This window comes from Gavialis gangeticus, unplaced genomic scaffold, assembly GCF_001723915.1.
Source record: "Gavialis gangeticus isolate Ggan-Ray unplaced genomic scaffold, GavGan_comp1, whole genome shotgun sequence".
Classification (NCBI taxonomy): domain Eukaryota; kingdom Metazoa; phylum Chordata; order Crocodylia; family Gavialidae; genus Gavialis; species Gavialis gangeticus.
The window spans coordinates 103,193,657-103,215,114 of NW_017729025.1; the positions used below are offsets into that span (position 1 = coordinate 103,193,657).

A 21,458-nucleotide genomic window follows, 5' to 3' on the forward strand; every position below is an offset into this window, starting at 1 on the left:
AGGTAATTTTAACTGCTCCACAGGGCCTTACTACTTTTAGGCTTTCTTAAATTTACTAGGCTTTACTTTATACAAGGCCTTACTACATCGTAAACTATAATTAGGCTTTTAGCAACAACTTAGAGCTTAATATCTAAACAAAAACAGAAAAACACTTGGTTTAATCTTCATAGAGCCTCCAGCAAGCACCTTTATCACACAGATATACTTTTCAGCTGACACACTCCATCCCTTGCTTGCTGAAGCACTATGATAGCTACAATTGAGATGCCAAAGCCACATGCGCTACATCGGGAAAGGGGGAGGGATCTATAAATTTAACTTGCATATCATGAACAGATTTACAATGACAACGGTTGAAACACCATTTAGCAGTTGCCACTAGGGCAATGCAGAATACTATGATGCTCAAGATGGTTAGCCATGTAGGTGAGGTGACACTTGGTGACACATGAATAGTACAGATTACATCATACCATTTACATGGCTTGGGCACGTTGACAGCCAGACTGATGATTCGTCCACCCTCTTGAGGAGGGAGAGCTAACTCAGTGCCTCACTGAGCCTTTGCTTCAAGGCTTTGCAGCTTATTTTTCATGTTATTCCAGTTTTCTAACCGTGGCATGTCTACATCTGATACCCATGAAGTGGGTATCGTGAAGTTGAGAGATATAGTTTCAGAGGAAATTGCTGGCCATTTTAGGGCAATACTGCGGTTACTTAATTGTAGTAGAGAAACGGCTCCACTTTTAGCTCCTAAGCAACACGAATTACACAAAGTCCAGGTGGTACCATTTTCATGCAGCAAACAACTTAGTCCCTCCCAACAAACACGTTGCCCTATTGTTACATATGACACATTAGGTAACTCGTATATGCAGGTCATGTTAGGTGGGCTGAGAGGCCAGCCTCTTCATAGGGTTCCTAATCCAATCAAGGTGCTACTAATTTGAACCAAGGGGGACTGTGCCACATACCGTGGGCCATCAGGGGTAACTATTTCCCATATGGGGTGATGCAAATTCCAGTCCCAAAGGCATCCTCCTCCTAACCTCATGTTTAGCAAATAAGCAGTGGTCCAGTTTCCTTCTTTTATTCCCTGCACCAGAAATGAACATTTTCCTTTATCACAGCCTTCTCAAGTAGTAACCCAGATACTTTGATAGGGGTATCTTTCTTTAAATGTTGCAGGCATGCTATGATGCTCTAAGCCAGGGGGCTATTCTCTATTTTTAACATTGTTTATTACTTGGGAAAAATGCATATTCAATGATAAATGAACTTGCGCACAAGCAGTACTCCAAGTCTGATTTTTGTCTGCTTTAAAAGCAGTGTCCATCATGACCTGGGCAAGATGGGATATCTCTAATCCTACATCAGTTAGCAATTTATTAGTGTGCTCTAACGTTTTTCCTTCGAGCATGCCTTCTCTAGTGACTAGCCCTACTGCCTGTTGGATATTGGCTACTCCTTCAGTGTTTTCCTAGGATTTATCCAAGTTCCATACATTCGTAGCTGAGTTAAGTCCGTTCCAAAGATAACCTGGAGTATCTCTTTGTCTGAGGGACTTAAGTGCACTTATGGAACGGAAAATGACTGGCCATTCCCATCTAAGCAACCCTTCAGCTACCCGGGCTCCTGCTGAACAGTTTGGAAAAGTAGCTTGGACATACCATTGTTCTGGTCTGAACAACACTCGGACAGTGAACAATGAAGCATTTAGGAGGGTTGGAATTTTAACTTATGACCTCTACCAGGGTGTGGAGTTATACACAGGCAGTGTTGGGGCCTCTCGTGGGGGAATGGCCAGAGATAGTAGTGAACACCCCATTTTTTTACAAGTCACATTTACCCTTCCTTCATGGGGAGCCTGTAAGCATGCTTCACCTCCCAGAGAGCAAAAGAGCTCCCACTGTCACTCATGCTGTATTGGGTTAATGAAATGGCATTGTCCTGGCAGAATCATAGCACTGATTTGCTTTAGGAATCCCACTGGCATGAAAGGATGAGGACAAGTGGTGGAGACTTGTGGATACAGCCTACTTCTAGTTGTATTAAAGTGGGTACCATTTCACCACTCCTCTGTGTAGGTATGATTCACAAACCATGTAATAACTTTGTTCCAACCTGTAATGCACTCTCCCACCTGGTGAGCCTCACACCTCCACTGGAGAGTGTGATCCACTCTCCCATAGGAATGGGAGGGGGCAGATTTTCTCATAAACGCAGTGGCTCGAGATGCTGAACAGATGCAGAATGCAGTATTGGGGACACAAACTCAGGGGCGTTGAGCTTAACGGGATTCCCTTTAGGAAGTATGTAACAACAAATTTTCAAATGAGCAGAGCTGTAATAATCCCCTCCCCTCCCACAGTTAGCCATTCCAGCCTTCAGGTAGGGAAGAAACTCAAGATAATAACTAGTGCTACAGGTGCACTGACAGTTACCACTTTGCCAGTCATCTATCTTGTTTCTTTTACTCAGAGACCAGGACTTCACTTGCTCCGGGGTGACAGGTTTCTTCCAGTATGGATACTGCAGCTGGACCACGTGAAGGCCATCTGAGCGCGTTTCCGGGAGATGCTCTTCAGGGTAAAGCCACTCCTTGAGGTCTTCAGGAGCAAGTTCATTAATATCTGGGTAATAAGAAGGATAGTAGACATGCTCTACCCAGGAAACACAATAAGGCATTAATAAAAAGAATACATTTATAATAGTCCACTACTTCATGGTGCCAGTCGATTTAGGCCGCTGACAGAGCAGAACTCATCTTCAGTGGCAGGCTCAATTAGGAATGGTTATGGCTGCACTTGTGGACAGATCCAATCTGTAAGAAAAAGACAACAAGGAGCTTGGCTCCCATTAGGTGAATCTGACTTAAATATCCACCATGTATTATGCATACTTCTGGCTAATAATGTCCCCTTCCATTTATCTCCCTGAGGATGCTTCACTACTACCTGATCTCCTGCCTGGAGCTTTCGTGGGTCACCACCCGTAGGTCGCCCTACTGCCAGCTCACAGGGATCACCTAATCCAAAGGGTTGCTGCATGGGGCTACCTCCCGGACAGGTTCGGTTATTGGCCCAATTGGTAGCTCGATCCAGGTGCAAGTCCCAGTCTTTAAGAGCCGGGCCAGTGGCTAACTGCAAATTGCATTTGAGGATGCCAATGGCTTGCTCTACCAATCTGGTAGACTGTGGATGGTATGGGATGTGATAGGTCCATAACATGCTATGTTTGGCAGTTCAGTCATACACAAGATGGTTGCAGAAGTGAGGGCCATTATCACTCTGTATTTCTATAGGTGGTGGATACACAGCTAGCAAAGTTTCCAGTACTGCACAAGTGTCCTAGGCTGTAGCTCTCACTGGGGCGTGGGCAAACATCATTCCTGTGACAACTTCTACAGCTACAAACACGTACTGTTGCTTTTAGGAAGTTTGAGGGAGGGGGCCTATGAAATGACATTGCCATACCTGCCATGCTACTTTTCCTTCGTGTAATGACAACGGGATAGTCGGGCAGGGTTTTAGCCACATTTTTACCTCATGGCAAGTGATGCATGCACCGACTATTTCTTGTGATTCTTTCTTAGTTACATGAATGCCCCAAGATGCAGCCAGGTGGGCTGTTCCATCACACCTGGGGTGCCTGTGTTGCTGATGTAACCATTCTGCGGCTCGTTCTCCAGGTGTACAGTGGGAGGAGGAATTGGGTAATGATGGACCAGCCGCTTTTTTTTTTTCTTCAACATACAAGGTTTCCGCGCTCTCCTCTCTTGTTAGCTGATCAACTCGCCTATTCCACTTTGCCTCTGGGCCTTTCGCTGCTTTATTTCCATGTGCTACACTCACGTGTTGGATGTGCAGAGGAAGCTTATCTTGGGCTAGCTCCCATAAGACTCTCCACTCTTCGTGGCTCCAAATGTCTTGTCCTTGCCTTTTAAAGTTCTCTTTATGCCACAGGGGTAGCCATTTAGTACATCCTTCTACTACCATCCAGGAGTCACTATAAATATAGATGGGACTTTTAGGACGTGGATCTTCTATTAATTCCCACACAGCTAAGCTGAGCACTGCTTGGAGCTCAGCATACTGCACGCTTTTTCTGAGGCCTTGTGATACTACTTGCTTGCCATCTTGAATCCTCAAGGCGGCTATTCTCCAGACACGACCTTGAGTGGACCTATCTGTGAACCAGACTTCAACATCAGCTGAGGTCTCCATTTCAGGTGAGAAAGGAGGTGCTTCTTTGATGGGTGAAGATTCACTGCAGCTTGTTTGATCAGGATAAACATTAATTGTACTTTCTGTGACTCTTTCGACTAATTCAGGGCATCCCTTTGGGGTTACTCATTGGACTTGGCTGAGAATGTAATAAATCCACCTTTGGACCGTGGTGTCTTGGGCTGTCCCCCCAGGTGGTAGCTGGTGGTCTGACAGGGCCATTCTGAGAATAGGTATTGGAGTAGTGATAACTGTGGGCAATTCTCCTCTCAGTGCTTCTGTGGCTTCCAGGGCTGCTGCTGCTGCACACAACATCTGTTCTAAGACAGTATACCTGGCTTCCACCCCTCTCCAGCCTGAGCTCTAGAATATATGGGGTTTTCCTTCTGCTTCCGAGGACTTCTACCACAGGCTCCAGTGCGGTCCTCCTTCCGAGATGCCTATACGGAGCCAAAGCTCTCCTTCTGGATGTTGTGTTGCTAGGGAGGCATGAACAGTTACTGCTTCTTTAAGGGCTTGTAAAGCATATTTATGCTCAGGACCCCATTTCTATTTAGTTCTCTTCTTACATAGGTTATACAGGGATGAGCTAATACACTAAACTCAGGAACATGCATACACCAAAGGCTGAGTGCTCCCAACTGGACTTGCAGTTCTTTCACATTAGTGGGAGTTGGGGTCTCTACTATATTTCGTGGCTTCTCAGTTGGTACTGTGGGCCCACCATCCTACAGCCCTCACAAAACACTGGTGGGCACTCCATCAATTTTCACTTTATTAAAACCGGCAGTTAACAAGTTCTTCCACAATTTTGCTCGCAGGGTCTTGGGCCAGCCTTCTCCAGCTTTTTCCAACAATTCAGGGGGATCAAGGGGCTTGTCTTCCACTGAGGCCACCGCCATGGCATTGTCAGTTTTTGTCAGCTTAGCCAGCCCTGGCTTCTGCAAAATGGGTAGAAGCTGCACTAATCGCCAAATTGCATCTCTTACAGGGTGATCTACTGCCTTTGGCTCCAGGGCCAACAAGGCCGAGGTACACTCTGTTGGTGCTCGTCGGCAAAACCTCCTCCACAACAGTGCTGTCACAACTTCTGCATCTGGTGTGTGAGTTTAAATTGCTGCACGAATGATCTCAGTTAGCGCCAATTGATACAAGCAACCAACAGCCTCCTTCAAATTGACCCATGATCGAGGAGCAGGACTAAGCTCTTCTTCCATATTACCATAACTGGCTGCAGTGGCTTGGAGCACAGCAGAAAACAAAGTAACATTTTCATCACCCCCTGCAAACTGATTTAACTGGAGCTCAGGGCACAGAATGATTTGGGCTGCTTCGGCTTTACTCACTGAACTTGCAGAAGCTCCTTCACTATACATTTGAACTAGCCAGTCTATCACTGGTTCTCCTGGCTTGGACTTATGCTGTTCTTGTATATCTCTTATTTCCGCTTGGGTAAATGAACACAGCTCTGTCCGGGTATTCCCTCCTTGATGCCCTGAACGGGTTACTATCATAGGGAAGACCTGGCTAGGTTCCTCCCTCTGGGCAGGGACGTAAGGGGGCAGTTTACCACCAGGCTTGTCATCAGTCTCCTCCTCTCCATCTTCCCAGAGCTCAACTTTTGGTCTCTGCCCATAAAGACACTGTCTGATCTTGTGGAAGGATGGTTCCACAGCCTGTGCTAACTGTACCCTTTTCTAGAGGGAAGCAGCCACGCATGCAATCATAATTTTTCCCTCCCTCCTCTCCAAAGTCACCAAATGGCTCTGAGTGGCCCACGCCACCTCACACGCCATGCTGTTGGAATATCTCACATCTTTTAATTCCTTACTCAGCTGGGTGACCTGTTCCCAGAGCTGGGTGACTGCTTCAGCCCCTAACTGCAAGCATGTGGCCAGCAGCCACGACAGGCACCCCTTCCTGGGTTTACCTCGGGCAGCAGCAGCAAACCTAGCCCAACGATCGGGTACTGTTCACTCCAGGCAGGTCTCAATCTATCCTTATCCCACCTGGGATTCTCCATCCCCGTCACCTCCTTAAGCAAAGCCACTAACGGAGCCCATGCAACCCTCCATTCCAACCTTTCTCTCCAGACCAGAGCCTCTCAATCCTGTTCGTGATGCCAATTTATGTCCCAGCTGCCTGCTGAGGGTTTAGATTGAGCGTGTGGTCAGGGGTAGAAGGTAAGAAAGGTTTATTGACTTAAGAAAAACACAACTATGCGTAGTAACAAGACAAACGATGACAGACAAAAGCAATTCACGTCAGCAAATTATAGGCAGTCCCTCCGATGCCTGATACACAGCAAGCTTCTCTTTCCACAAAGTTCAGTGAGGTCAGGTGTCCCCAGACAACGCTGTCTGAGGGGTGCAAGGAAGGACCCTGGAATGCAGTTCTTGGGCTCCTCGAGGTCCACAGGCCCACTGATCCAGGCAACAGCTAACTTATCCTTTTCACAGAGCTGTATCTTCCTTCTGAATGGTTTCCAAATATTTCAGCTAATTTATAGCTTCTGAAGGACACTGATAACATACAACCTCTTAGATTCCTTTTTCTTCAACTGTCCATAGACTGACCAATAGCAGTACAAGCCTTGCATTCCTTTAATAAGGTAATTTTAACTGCGCTACAGGGCCTTACTACTTTTAGGCTTTGCTAAATTTACTAGGCTTTACTTTATACAAGGCCTTACTACATCTTAAACTATAATTAGGCTTTTAGCAACAACTTATAGCTTAATATCTAAACAAATATAGAAAAACTCTTGGTTTAATTTTCATAGAGCCTCCAGCAAGCACCTTTATCACACAGACATACTTTTCAGCTGCCACAGTATGTAAGAACCGTTCTTCAAACTCCTTCTGCCATCTGGAGTGATGGGTCTTTGACCATGTTATACTCACTCTGTGGCATTCAGCCAGATTGAAACTAGCCCATTGAGTGGCACTGTTACAGTAAGAATGCAGGTAGGTGCATGTGGATGCTCTCCTTTACTGGTGCCCCACTTCATGCAGCATAGTTCATACGAGTCTTTGAAATGGTTTTGGCTTCCTTATGTGGATAATCAGCTCTGGTTGAAGTGCCACAGAGAGGAGATGCCCAGCAATTTTATGGCATGGAGGGTCTTAAATGGATTCTACATCAGTGGAAGATTGAAGTAGTACAGCAGGGTCCCCACAACTCTTTTTGCAAACCCTAACTTACTATTTTCACAGAGAGATAGATGGGGAAGAGGTACTGACATAGAATGACCTATATACACCAGCAAAGAGTTGCTTTAGCTCACATGGTGTTATAGCCTTTTAATATTACCTGAGGTAGGACACAAAACAAGGGCTGTTACCCAGCATGGGCCCATTATGGTTGTTCCCTGAATAGATATCTTATAGGGAACCCAGTCAGTTCATTCGCCCATAAAATATATTGTAACAAAGATGATAACTTTCAAGTGTGTCCAGATGCTTTTGCCAGTCTACACTCTTACATTTATTATATAAGGAGCAAAGAAAAAAGTGGTAACTTGTGAAACCCATTCAGTTCTTGCTATTGAGTCCCATCTTCTGAGCTTAGTAGTACATTAATTAAAACAGTAATTAAAATGCAATAAACTCTGTGTTAATTACTGGCAAATGAGAGCTGGATCATGCTCTTTCCCTGGGAAACTGCTTCAGGATCAGGCCAGAATTATAAATCCTTCAACAGCTTCATTTGTTAATTATTATCTTCATAATCCTCTTGATGGTTGTGATTATCTAATTTATTACCACCAAACAGTGAGCCACTGATGAAAAAAGAAATCAAATGTGATGGGGTTTACACTCTTACCAGAACACTCTGTTCAAACCTATGGGCAAGTGGTTTCATATACTGGCTACTATGGGAGGTGTAACAAAAGGGCTGAAAAGCAGAAGTGTAGATGGGTGTACTGTCTGTGAATTTTGTGTTTATAAAGTCTTGTGAAGGGACTTTTGAGCTTTAAGAGAGCACAAATCTACCCAGCAAAATTCCTCAGAAAGTCCCACACTCTCAGGTTTGAAGAGATCCATCCACCATTCAGTGCTGTTTTAAGACTTGGGATCTGTCTAAAACGCAGTAGGGACTGTGCTGTAGTGTAGAGAAAATGTAGCTGACTTTAGATTTGCTAGCTGTGTAGCTAATGTAGCCTGTTCCTCAAGCAGGTTTTGGGGCCTGATGGCTTAGAAATGTTATTTAAAGGTTTGCTTTTTGAGAATTGGCTTATAGGTACATGTATATAGATTAGAATGGTTCAGGATGGGCAGTAGGGGTTAGCTGATTTCTAAGAGTCTGCGTCCTACAGTGACCCAGTTTCACACAGCCCTAGAAAGCAGGCTGTCTAACACAACAAGGCCAACAAGGACACATAGTCTAGAAAACAGTCTGGGAACTAGGGACATGTACCATACTGTTCCATTACATGAGATACAGTGGCACCAGCTAACAAGGCCCCAGAGCAGTGGGGACTGAGTCCTGGTTTTGGGGGAACAGACTAAATTAAGAGAAGGCCCAAGAAGACCAAATTAGTATGTGTGCATGTAATAAGATATGTGGATGTATAACAACCACACAGAGGAACCAACCAGCAGTAGCCATGGATGAAAGGTCATCAGGAGTTATCAGAAGGGAAGGAAAATACAAGAGAAGAACTTTGGAGCAGCAAAGGGTTCCTGCCCATCATTCCTTCCTGTCCCTCCCTCTCTGTCCCTCCTTGTCTCCTGCCCAAGTCCCTCCTCCTGTTCCTCCCTCCTGAGAGGGGACCCCATTCCTGTTACCCAGGAAGGGTCCCCGAGGCCACCAGGACAGAGGGCACACCACCAGCCTCTCTCATCCATTCCACTGGTCGGGTGTGTGGGCCTCAGCATCCCACCTCCAAACTGCTGACATGCTGACATCTGTCATCAAAGAGAGAGCCTCAGAATGAAGACTGCATCCTGCTCAGATGTACTTTGACTTTAATGACAGCCCTAGGATTTGGTAGATATACAGAACTGCTTCATTGTCTATATTGTTTCTTTTCTGTTACTACTGTGCATCAATAAATTCGCCTATTATCAAATGAAAAAGTCATGGTTGGTCTGAGGATGGTTCGCCTCTGGGTTCTGAATCTAGAGCCGACAGAGCCCACACATTTTCATGCTGCCACACCCAGATTGCTACTGATACCAGGTATCTATAATACAGTAATATTGCTGCTGTGACTGTGGTATAGACATTGTTTTGGAATGAACTCAATCTTTACTTCAAAGAATCAGCAGTGTAAAAGGCACAAATGACATTTAGGTAACCAACTCCCTTTGGAAGTCAGTGAGACTTGGACACCTCACTTGGTTTTGTGTCTTTTCTAAATCTTCCCTTAATGCTCAAAACTAAAAGAGAACCAACCATAAAGAAAAAAATTGGAGGAGAGTATAAAGCAATACATGAATGTCAGAGGCAAACAGGATTAGAGCTGCCACACACAACCTCACACACCTAATTTATGGCTGCTTTTTTGTCAGTCAGGCACATACTGGCAAAACATCCCAAGCACAGGCTGCCCTCCAGAATCTGTAGCTGTTCCTGGCTGCTGCAGGGGAAGGCTTGCAGTCAAAGAAGGCCATCTGCAAATGCACAGTGGTGAGTAGAGCCAGTTAATCACAGGCTGATGTCTGGCACAATGTGGGGGGGAATTAACATCCTTTTTACAGGTCTGTGATTTGAATGACTGATTCCTTCCCTGAGCTGTGCTGCCATACAGGCGCAATAAAACATATTTTTTAGGGATGACACACCAGCAGTGAATCACCAGCAGTGATGGATATTTTACTCTTTTCTACTTTCCCAGCTCCACAACATTATTACCCTTTTGCACTGTCAGATATTAAAATCATATTAACGATCAGGAACTGTATTAAACTGTCTGAAAGTGAAATAATATAGTAGCACGTCTGAAGGTTAGAGAGAGCCCTTGGGTGTAATTCACTAAATTCTAATCTACCTGCTTGATACTCTTGAGATTAAGCAAGCAACATTGTTTTCTGCAAAATTAATTACCATTTAGATACCTCCCTAAATACACACACAAACAGACTCTTTTTAGGCTGAATTTCTCTGAACATTGTTACAGCTAGACAGTGAGAATAGTGCAGTCAGTGAAGCACAGACCAGCTTAACAGACATCTTCCCTTGTTATACCATCCCTGTCATTCATGGCATTCATGGCCGGAATGAGATACAAACCTCTCTTTTTGCATGTAAAGGTACATGAGGAGAGATGTTTATCTTTGCTCAGAATAGACACTGGAGATAGAGCTCTCTTAGTTTTTGTTCTGGGCTAGATCTACACTAGAACAGAACACATAGCTACCTATAGTACTAAAGTCTTAGTAGCTGTTTAAATAAGTAACTGCAGGACGATAGAAGAAGATGCTGGCAGAGGTATAGCAAGGCAGCTCCATGGCCCAGCTAGTGGTGGTGTATGGGGGAACACTGTCTGCTGCCCTGACAGTAGCAGCGCAGTCAGCCAGCAGCTGCAGTAGCAGCTATGATTGTGTTCACTGTATCAAAGGCAGAAACTGGGGCTGCTGCCATGGTTGCTCTCTTCAGTCACACCACTGCCTAGGGCTAGGGACAGACATTCAAAAAGCCTGAGCCCAAATTGATTTAACCTTTGCAGGTTAGTCTAATCTGCAGAGATTGAACCAGTTTGCAAGTGGATAGACGTTCCTTTTTCGTTCTAGAAATGCAGGCACATGCACGTGCCACCTGGCCCAGAGCCCAGCAGTTGCCCACCATGGGGGCTTTCTGCAGACCCACAAGCCCCCCTGGCACCTCTGAGCCAGCCTGGGTTGGTCGCTGCATGGCCAACCATTGGCCACACATGCTGGGACAGACTCTGCTCCTGACACCCTGACCCAGAGATTGTGTTGCCCTGTGGGGCCGAGCCAACTCTCAGGATCTCAAAATTGCGATGTTAGATGGTAGGGTGTGACACAATTGCACATATACAAAAGCACAACTCAATTAGGCACATACACACACACACACGCTACCAAGTCAGGCACATACACATCCAAGATTACCAGCCTAGGTACATGCATACCTATCACAAATCCAAGAACAGACACACTACACACACCAAAAATTAGACAAAATCAGTTACCAACACCTGCACAACCAACGTACACATACATGCAAGTGAGTTCCTAACTTGGGTGGGATGGTATGTATGTGTGTGCTTAGGATACTTGGAATATCTAGGGTGCTTGGTAACTATGGGAGGGGGAATCAAGGGTCAAAGATCTCTAGAAGGAGGAAGATGGATGGGGTTAAAATGAGAAAGTGAAAGCACGAGGAGTGAAAGTTGTTGGAGCCAGGATAGAATCTATGAATCTATGAACCGGCAGGGGGGGGGGAAGCTGGGATTACTTAAGGTCAAGTGGCCCCAGGGTTACTCAAGGTCACTGGTGCAAGGGAAAAAGCCCAGTGGCAAGGAAGAGACATCCAGGAAAGTGAGAGAGGCAGAAAGCTGGGAGATCAGGGGGCAGATAAGTGGTGGCAAGGAGGGAACAGTCAGGAAACAGGCAAAAACCCAACTCAGGGTTTCAAAATAACAGGTTTATTAAACCGACAACACACTACACAGCATCATGAAGTTATTGGTTCCTACACATACACACACACACACGCACGCACGCACACACACACAAGCAGTCACAATGGCAGCAGGAGAAAGAGACTCAGTGGAAGGGTTGGAGTCCAGGTAGGGAAGAGAAACAGAGTCCAAGTCCTGGGTTGAAGAGAGGGTGGGGGTGATAGCTATCTATCCAGGCTGGAAGGGAGTCCTTGATGGCCAGTCAGGGTCTTTGTCCAGTAGGTGTTTTCCAGAGGGGGGTCGCCGGCAGGACCTCTGGGTGGATAGGTGGTGTGGCGTGGTGCTGGTCCAGATGGAGAAGGCATCCCAAGGAGTAAGTCTTCACTACCCCTTTTTATGGGGCAGACTGCCTATTATCTCCTATAGGGTGGGCAAGTCCAGGCAAAATCAGCCCTGTTCTAGAGGGTTCCAGATGTTCATATTGAGAATGTGCAGCCTTTGCACAATGATGGGTTGGCTGGTTTCTGCAGCAGTCTTTGTCTTCCAAATCTTGAGCCAGGGAGGGTCAATGCAGGGTTGGGTCATCGAGCTGATGGTTCGGTCATTCAGAGGGCGCTATTTTTAGACCTACTGCCATTGTTTCTCAAGCACTCATCCCCATTCATTCAGGAACCAATTTACATAGGAGGGGTAGGTATGAGTCACACAGTTACAACATCTTACACAACAGGGCATGGGAACAAGATGGGAACAAGATGGGAACCTGACACACAAAATGGATACTTGACATCACTCATGCCAACACACATTGAAGGCCTAAATCATACAATGTTAACATGAAACAATAAAAATCAATGCACAAATGATAGGAATACAATATAATACAATATAATACAATAAAAAACAATACAAACATAACAGAACACTATTTACAATATAAAAAGGGGCTTATTACAATAATAGCACACAAGAACTTAGCTTACCTAGTATTACTTGTAATCACTTACAAGAAATAGAGAGATCAGAGAGAAAGTTAGAAATGGTTAGGGGAAGGAGAGGGAATGTATTTCAAAATAAAAAAAAGAAAAACTGGGGGTTTTGCTACAATTGCTGCCCCTCCCCCTCCCTTTGCTGTTCCAGCTGTGGGATCTGGCCAGACACCATTCCAGCATAGCCCTGTTACAGTGAAGGGGGTCAGGGAGGGGGTTAATTCCTCCCTGCATCCCTTCTGCCCCGGGGGGGCCACAGTCGGGGTCATCCAGGTCCCACCCCCTCCTCTGCTTGCAGGCAACAGGCAGACCCCAGCTGTGGTGCAGAGGGAGGGGAAGGAGGGAAGAATTAACTCCTTCCCTGTCCATTCTGCTTTTATGGAGCCATGCCTGCCAGTATCTCACCAAGTCTGTCCCCATCCCTGTTCCGACTAGAGAGCAAAAGGGAGGGGCCAGCCCTGCTCTCTGGAGCAGAGAGCACAGCCCAGCCCAGAGGGCATGCTGGGGTGCTGGAAGACTCTGGTTTAAATTAAAATAGGAAGGGATCTGGGATGGATGTTGCAAAAACCAATTTGACCAAAATTGGTATAAGTCTGATGCTACATTCAACCAGGTTTATCTTAAATGAGTTTTGGCCATTTTGAAACTGGGTTATGTGCACTGAACTTATGTTCTGTGAAATGTTTAAACCAGTTTCTGATCACTTAAATTGGTTTATGTGTAACTTCTGTCCCTAACCTAGGAGGGCAGTACCCCAAGAGCCTGTGCTGACTGCATGTTTCCCTTTCTATTGAGCAGAGCACAGACAGCTGTGTTAGTCTGAAGTCAGGTAGAAGGCAGGGTAGAATTTGCACCTTATAGGCTGATTAAATCAGAATTATATAGCATAAGCTTTCATAAGCAGCAGGCTTACTTCATCAGATGCTATGATGAAATATCTAACCGGAATCTGATGAAGTAAGCCCACCATTTAGAAAGCTTAAGCCATGCATTTCTGATGTACTGAGTCTACAAGGTGAAAATCTACCTTGCTTTCTGCCTGTTTCCCTTGAGCCTGACACACAAAATCTCTGTGCTTTTGTCTTTCTTTTGATAAAATGGGGATACTTAGAGTTTGTTTACAGTCCTTTTAATGCACAAGTAGGCTGTTAATCAAGCTTCTAAAAAAACTGGCCAGTCAATTAGCTGCTGTCTTAAAAATGCCAAATATTAAAAGACATTGATAAATTGTATGCCCGGAAAAGACAGGCCCTAGATCTGATCATCCCTGATATTTTATCACTTGGGCCAATTTTTAAAATAAAGAATGTCACATCTATCAAATAATATAAGAAGCAGACCTGATCAGAAGTGGTTACAACACAACTGTTTGAGCACATCACCCAGGATTTAGAGTTATGTTTCTTTGTCCTGTTCAATTACACATGTGAGTACTTAACATTGGCAAATAAACACCCCAATGTTTTTCCAGATATCCAAAGTTCTTTCAAACTATCCCAGTGTGCTGGCCTTCAAAGTTGGTTTGAAAGTCTTTCAAGGACATGCTTTGAGTTTCTTGTATTGCCTATGGCCCTTCTTTTAGGTCTTCATTTACTTTTGGTGTCACACAGCTTCTTAAATTTCATGGACAGACTTTCTACAATATTAAATAACATAAATAAGCATGAGGTGGTTTCTAATAACAGGAATAGTTATAGTTTCCTCTTTCCAATGCTGAGATTTACACAATTGAAATGCTTCACAATTCAATAACTTACAACAGGGGCAGATCCAGCATTTGTGTAATTTCACATGGGACATATATAAATCAATACTTATAAACATGTAAGGGAAGAAATAGTTAGGGCCCTTCTTTCAACAAGAGAGACACAGAGCACAGTTTAGACCTAAATGGCTTTTATTCATGTTTTGTTAGTTCTAACACTAGCAATATTAATGAGTACCCCAGACATTGAAGAGCACTCAATATAAGGTCTACAGTCTCCTTAATTTGGCTGCTACTAAGTCAGTAAGAGTAGCATTTCCTTATCTGGAAGAAGAACTGAGCTGTGTGCTATCCACTTTCGAAGTATTAGTAACTACCCCTGCAACAATTCATCTTATGAATTACAGGCTACTGTCTACAGTTCTTTTATGAGAGACAGGTCTAGACGAAGCAGCATTATTGATATTTTAATTTCACTTTTTCCTAGCCATCACAGCTGCAATAAGTGGGAGCCATTTTTCTCAGTGTTTTGCTGTTATAATAATTCTTCGCCTCTCAGTTCCTGATCCTACATCAGCTTGTACACAGAGTACTGCACCTGGTCAAACCCCATTGACTTCACTGTGGCAGGAGTGGAGAACCACATAACAATGGTTAACCTGTTTCTTTTTCTTCTATGCAGAAGCTCCAGAAGGCTGCAAAGTGCTCCCTGCCTCCTAGCCTGGAAACTGCAGGGAAGTTCAGAACCCTCCCCTTCTCCTGTCCCCCACCACCAAACACTGCACTTCTGTCATGTTTAAGAGTGCTGTAACTTTATAGTGCTATAAAAAGTGCTCTAAATTATAGCACTGTAAAACATGTACAGAGAAGTTCTGTACACATCTATTATATGCTTCATGAATAGTGGCTATGCATAGGGGGTACACGGGGGTGCATGTGCCCCCTGAGAGCACCAGTGCACCCCCTAGCAGACTGCACTCCCATTTAGGCAATGGACAGTGGGGCAAGCAGGAGCACTGGAGCCCCCCCTACAAGTGCTGACTGGGGAGAGTGGTCACCAGTAAAAGTGGCTGGCTGCTTCCGGAAGTGGCTGCGGGACTTCCAGAAGTGGTGCAGCCACTTTTTGGTGAGTGAAATCAGCTGCAGGGGGACCTCCCCCGACCTTATCATTGCTATCGGCCTCTGGGGGACCTCAAGAGGCACCAGTTGCCCATGGTCATGAAGGTGGGAGTCATTATTCCAATGGGAGATGGGGTAGAGAGGTAAAATTATGCAAATCCCCAGATGACAGTGTAAAAGTGCCAGAGCCAAGAATAGAATATGGTCCTACTGCATTCCAAACTCACTCTTTCCACTATCCTCCACTTTCCTTTTCTTGAGGGGGATTGTATCAAGATCTCCCTAGTGATCACCCTTGGAGATAGCTCTTTCTTAGACCTTTTTATTTTGGAGAACCGATTTATTTACATTTCACTATGGCTTAATTTAATAAAATGGATAAAAGAATGGGAACTGTTGTTTTGTACTGAGTTTCTTTTGTCTCAAATTTTCATGAACGTATATTCATTTCCATCCTCTTTTATCTCCTTGTACAATAGGTAACACTCTTATGTTCTGGCTATCATGGTTGCACAAAATCCTAACACAATAGTGTTTGTTTATGAATGCAGCTTCCGATTAAAGGGAGGCTATGTTGGGACCCCATGACCTGTGCACCCACCCACGCATTTCATCTTCATGGAAAAAGCAGTTTGATCAAGTTGATTCTCAGTTACCTGTAGAACTGTGGGCAGCCCCTGACACACAGTAACAACACAGCTTGACAACATCAGATTACAGACTTTGGCAAAAAAAAATGTTGGCATCATTATGACACCAAAGACAGGCAGTGCTTAACACCTCTTAAAATCATAATGTTCACTGCTCGTTATTGTGCAAGTGTCATTTTCATTATATAGATTGCACCATAGGTAATAATGGTACAGATGAGAGGGAAAGTTGAAATATGTTAGCGTGATGATCTCTGTTATTCTCCTCCATTCCTGAAACTTTTTTTCCTATTATGAGATCTCTCTGAGGTGTCTTCTGATTTATAATACTAAAGAGAAGCAAAATATGTCAGCTTTCAAGAGCCTCACAATACATTAAAATCCTTCTAAAATGATTTTCCTTAAGGGTAAACTTAAACCCATCATTTTTATACAGGAAAATTAAACGTTAAATCCCAGCTTCATTGAAACACTTAGAATCAGATTTTTTATGTGGGACCCTTCTGCTTCCTGCAGATAGCTGGGTCAAATCATGATTTTTTTTTCTCAAGTTGTATTTAGTTCTTTGTTAGGGAAGACTTCTACTGAGTTCAATAGGAGACTTGCATACATAAATACATGAGCCCCATTCCTGCAACCACTTACACACACATTTAATCTTAGGTATGTGGTATATGGATAGCGCTAAAAAGTATTTGCAAGAAGGGAGCTTAAGGTGGTCCATTTATTTGGTCACTGATAACCTGTTTCCTATCTTCTGAAATTCACAATTCAGCTAAATAGGCAAAGCTTAGTTAACTGTGAACTAATGAACAAACAGGTAAATTAATACAACATAATTCCTATATTTATGTCAAATATATATATATAGTCCTGATGCACCAAGAACTCCCAGCTGTAATGGACAACTGATATACAGTAACTTCATTCATTACATCAGTGAAAAAGAAACACAGATTCAACTGAAATTGCGAAAAACATTCAGGCTAACTCCCAGTGAAACACAGGTAACACACTTGTCTTTAAAGAATATTGTTCATGTTCACAATAGATGTTATGATCTGTAATTATCTGTCATCTAATAAAGCCTACATTTCACAACTTGGGATCAGGGCTACATTATGCTAGGCAGTTCACACACTCCTGGTAAGATAAGCCTTGGCCAGTGAACTTATGGTTATACATGAGTATTCAGCCTCTTATCTCATTGTCAGCACTTCCAACAGTACAATAATCCTGGAACCACAATTGACACAGTAGAGACCTAGACAGAGAACATTAAGCCCTGAAACACCAAGCCTTTGGTGGCCTCAAGTCCTTTATAATGAGATGCAACTCTAACAGCAACTTTACTAAACAAATGATGATGTAGGATGGCCACCGAATACTGCTAACCCTCTGCAGTTTCAGGTGGATTCAAGATTCTTCTTTTCTTTCTCTACTGCAGTGTAAGTTTTTATGCACTGCTCAATAGTTGTGGCACTCCACCTTAGAGATAGCTCCATTTCAATAACAATTCAAACAGGGACCTGGCTATTGTGGTCTGCTTTGTATATAACTTTAAGTATCCTTTGGCAAGAAAGAGATTATATAAATCTGAGCTATTACTACTGGAAAGTTATGTAGGTCAATACAGTCTTGATAGGTTTGAGTATTTCTTTTTATGTTACTTCTCATTTTATCATAATGCTTTTTTAATTACACTTTGCAACTAATAAGAATGACAATGCAATAAAAAGAAAGCAATAATCAGTGCCAAGGACCCTTATATCTCCTTTTCCCACATGTGCTAGACACCTCACTAGTTTTTTTCTGATTATGTTTTGGAATTTTTTCAAAGTTACAAAGGTGTAGCTCTTTCTGGCTTGATATACAGAAAGTTTAAAGCTGTTACTCTTGTTGCATTTGGTTTTGAGATGGGTTTAAGGCTCCATGTCTGTATTTGCATACCGGTTATAAATACCTCAGAAAGGTTTGAGCTGGGGTTTTAGTGTAAGCCTTATCTTGAATTCAAATGATTCTGTTTGATGTCACTGCACTTATGTTTGCAGCCAGACATCCTGTAAAAAAGCATGATAAAAAGGTTATGATTAGATACTTACGGAGGAAAGTAATATTTAATGCAGTTAAGCCTGAAGAGAACACCATGTGCCTACTTTGTTTTGGATCATGTGGGTCTGCCAGCTGGCATGTAGATGTTAGAGCCAACATGCCAGTATTGGTGTCTCCCTTCTGGTAGACAGATACAGTTTGTGTGTGCATACAACACAGGACTAGCTGGATCACAAACTAACACGCTTACATGGTCAGGTGGCACTAGCTTTCTTGGCTTAGCTGGGCTGAGTTCATCTCTGTAGGAGGTGACTCTGTGGTTTTGTTGGTAGCATTTGCAAAATTGGGCATGACTAAGATGAAATCTGACAAACTCCAAGCTCTACTCTCTCTGAAAGGAATCCCGTGTAATGATGTTCACAGCCAAATTTGCCATTTTACGTATCCATGTTCATCCTCATGCCATGTGACCTGCAACAGCTGCTCGTTCACCAATTAGAAAATTTCTAACTGATGCATTAAAAACAATTCTAATTAAACACTATAATGGAACTATCAATCTGTGTTACTGAGGCAGAACAGGGATGTAATTAGTTATTGATACAAAAAGATTTGTTTAGACTAGGTTTTGGTTTGCTGTCAACTCTACAGAATTTAACTGAATTTGTGTGTGGCTTGTAAAAACATGCACTGTTATCTTTCTCTCATTTTAAAGATACAAGTAGGAGCAAGGCCTATTAATTGATGTATATATTCATCTTGTGTTCATCATCTTGGCATATAAGTGCCTGGCACATTTACTTGGAAAATGTATTCCTCTTATTGGTATTGCATTGTCTATTTATCCACCTGATCTATTTATCATATTGTCATAGACTCACCCCCCCGAAAAGGTTGCATTTGGAATTTACTGTGTGGCATGCATGGGTATTCTTCCAAATTAAATTTACTCCTGTGGTGTTTGGTCTTTGCAAATAGCTAGTATGAAGCTGTATTCAGTTTTGTCATTTTTATACCTGTCTGTATTACAATATTTGATATAAAAATGCTTTTGTTATTTCATAATGTAACTGGAAGATAATCAAGTAAGGGTGAGCATACACCCAAGGGTGATCCAGTTGGTATGAATCTTTGCCAGACATATGGTTAAGGAACAATATCTGCTTTAAATGCAAAAGATCAGGTGAGGTAGTTAGCTTTTCTCACATCCAATCATAGATTCATAGAGTCATAGAAGTTAGGGGCTGGAAGAGACCTCATAAGATCATCAGGTCCAGTTCCCCTGGTCTTAGGCAGGAAAGACTGCTGAGGTCAAATGACCCCAGCAAGGTGTGCATCCAGTCGTGTTTTGAAGATCTCCAGGGTAGGTGACTGTACCAACTCTGGGGGGAGTCTGTTCCAGACTCTGGACACTGGAACCATAAAGGTTTTCATATGTCCAATCTGAAGTGATCTTGTAGCAGTTTATGTCCATTATTCCTTGTCTTTCCTTGGGGTGCCATAGTGAACAGATGCTCTCCCAGCCCCTGATGTTCGCCCCTTATATATTTCTAGGTTGCCACCAAGTCCCCCCTAAGTCTTCTCTTTTCAATTCAGTTCCATCTGTTAACACTCTCTGAGTCTAACCTCAGAGCCAGTTTTCTAGCCACTGGACCATTAAGTTGTTGAGGCCACAATTTCCCAATTTTACCGTGAGGACATCATGGGACATCAAAGGCCTTTTAAAATACAAGTATATGATATGACATCAACCTCATCTCTCTTATCCAGGTGGCAAGTTACCTGATTGTAGAAGGAGATGAGGTTGGTCAGGCATGACCAATGAAGCCATGCTGGCTGTCATTTAGAATACTGCCTTCTGTTAGCCTATCGCTGATGGATTCTTGATATTTTTTCCAGGATTTTTCCAGGGATCGAGGTCAGACTGATTAGCTTATAATTTCCTGGTTCCTCTTTCCTTCATTTCTTGAAGATAGGCACCACATTGGCCCTCTTCCAGTATTCTGGGACCTCTTCCAAGAACTATGAGTTCTCAAATAGTTTTACCATTGGTTGTGTGATGGCGTCAGCCAGTTTGTTCAGCACACTCAGGTGTAGTTCATCCAGTCCTGCTGACTTGTAGATATCCAGCCACTCTAGATAGTCCCTCACAAGATCTTCTCTGATTATAGATGAGTGATCACCCCCTCCTTGTCCATCCTGCATTCTGTCAGGCAAGCTAACACTTACAGTCTGGTGGAATACTGATGCAAAGTATTTATTTAGGAGTTCGGTTTTCTCCTGAGTGATGGTTGTCAGCCGTCCCACTGCATTCAGCAGGTGTCCTACATTTCCCTTATTTTTATCCTGCTTCCTACATATCTAAAGAAGGACTTTTTATTGTCCTTGATTCCTGTTGCTATTTCAAATTCTGTTTCTGCCTTTGCTTTTCAGATCTGCTCCCTACAGGTGAGGGCCATTCCTGCTTTTTCCTTCTTGGAGGTAATTTCCAACTTCAATCTCTTATAAGCTTCTCTTTTCATTTTCAGGAGGTTCATGACCTCTCTATTGAGCCAATGCTAGACCAATGCTGGACCAGAAAGGTGGTAACAATGGATGTTTGAGGAATGATAAGCTTTCCCGTTCAGAGGGCATATTTGCTCTTTGTACAGATTAAAAGAGCAGATAAGTAAAGTCGTCCAAAAACTTTTGTCCAGAAAAGGGTGTCACACAAGGCGGCAGATATACCTTCAGTCATTTCCCACCTGGTGGAGAGGAAAAACTCATCTTCATAACATTTATTCTCCCCAGAAGCAAAAGGGAGAGTTGGAATGTGTAAAAGAACGTGTCCTAGAATAGGAGCAGGGGCAGGAAATCCCTAGGGAAAAGGGATGTTTTCTGGTCTCAGCTTCTGAGCTGGTAAAGAGACTAGATGCTCCAAAACTCGCAGAATCCATTTACAGTTTTGCTGGGACACACTGAGCGAGTCTGTGAACTAGGAGGATGATAGCTAAAAGAATCCCTCTGCAGGGAAATTACCAGCCACAAGAGACTAGTCTGGAGCTCTTTCTAGATAGAACAATGGGGTGAGAACTTGTATTTTTGACCTTTTTTTCCCTCTTAGCTGTCTCTCAAACTATAGTT

At 43.5% G+C, this 21,458-nt stretch overlaps 1 long non-coding RNA gene across 1 annotated transcript; it reads right to left on the minus strand.

Moving 5' to 3' along the window:
- Positions 1-2,195: 2,195 nt before the first annotated feature.
- LOC109299486 lies at positions 2,196-16,051 on the minus strand. The gene is made up of 3 exons (XR_002097886.1): positions 16,041-16,051; positions 4,636-4,641; positions 2,196-2,306 (listed from the first exon to the last, which is right to left on the minus strand). It is a non-coding gene; the product is annotated as an uncharacterized LOC109299486 (long non-coding RNA).
- Positions 16,052-21,458: the final 5,407 nt, after the last annotated feature.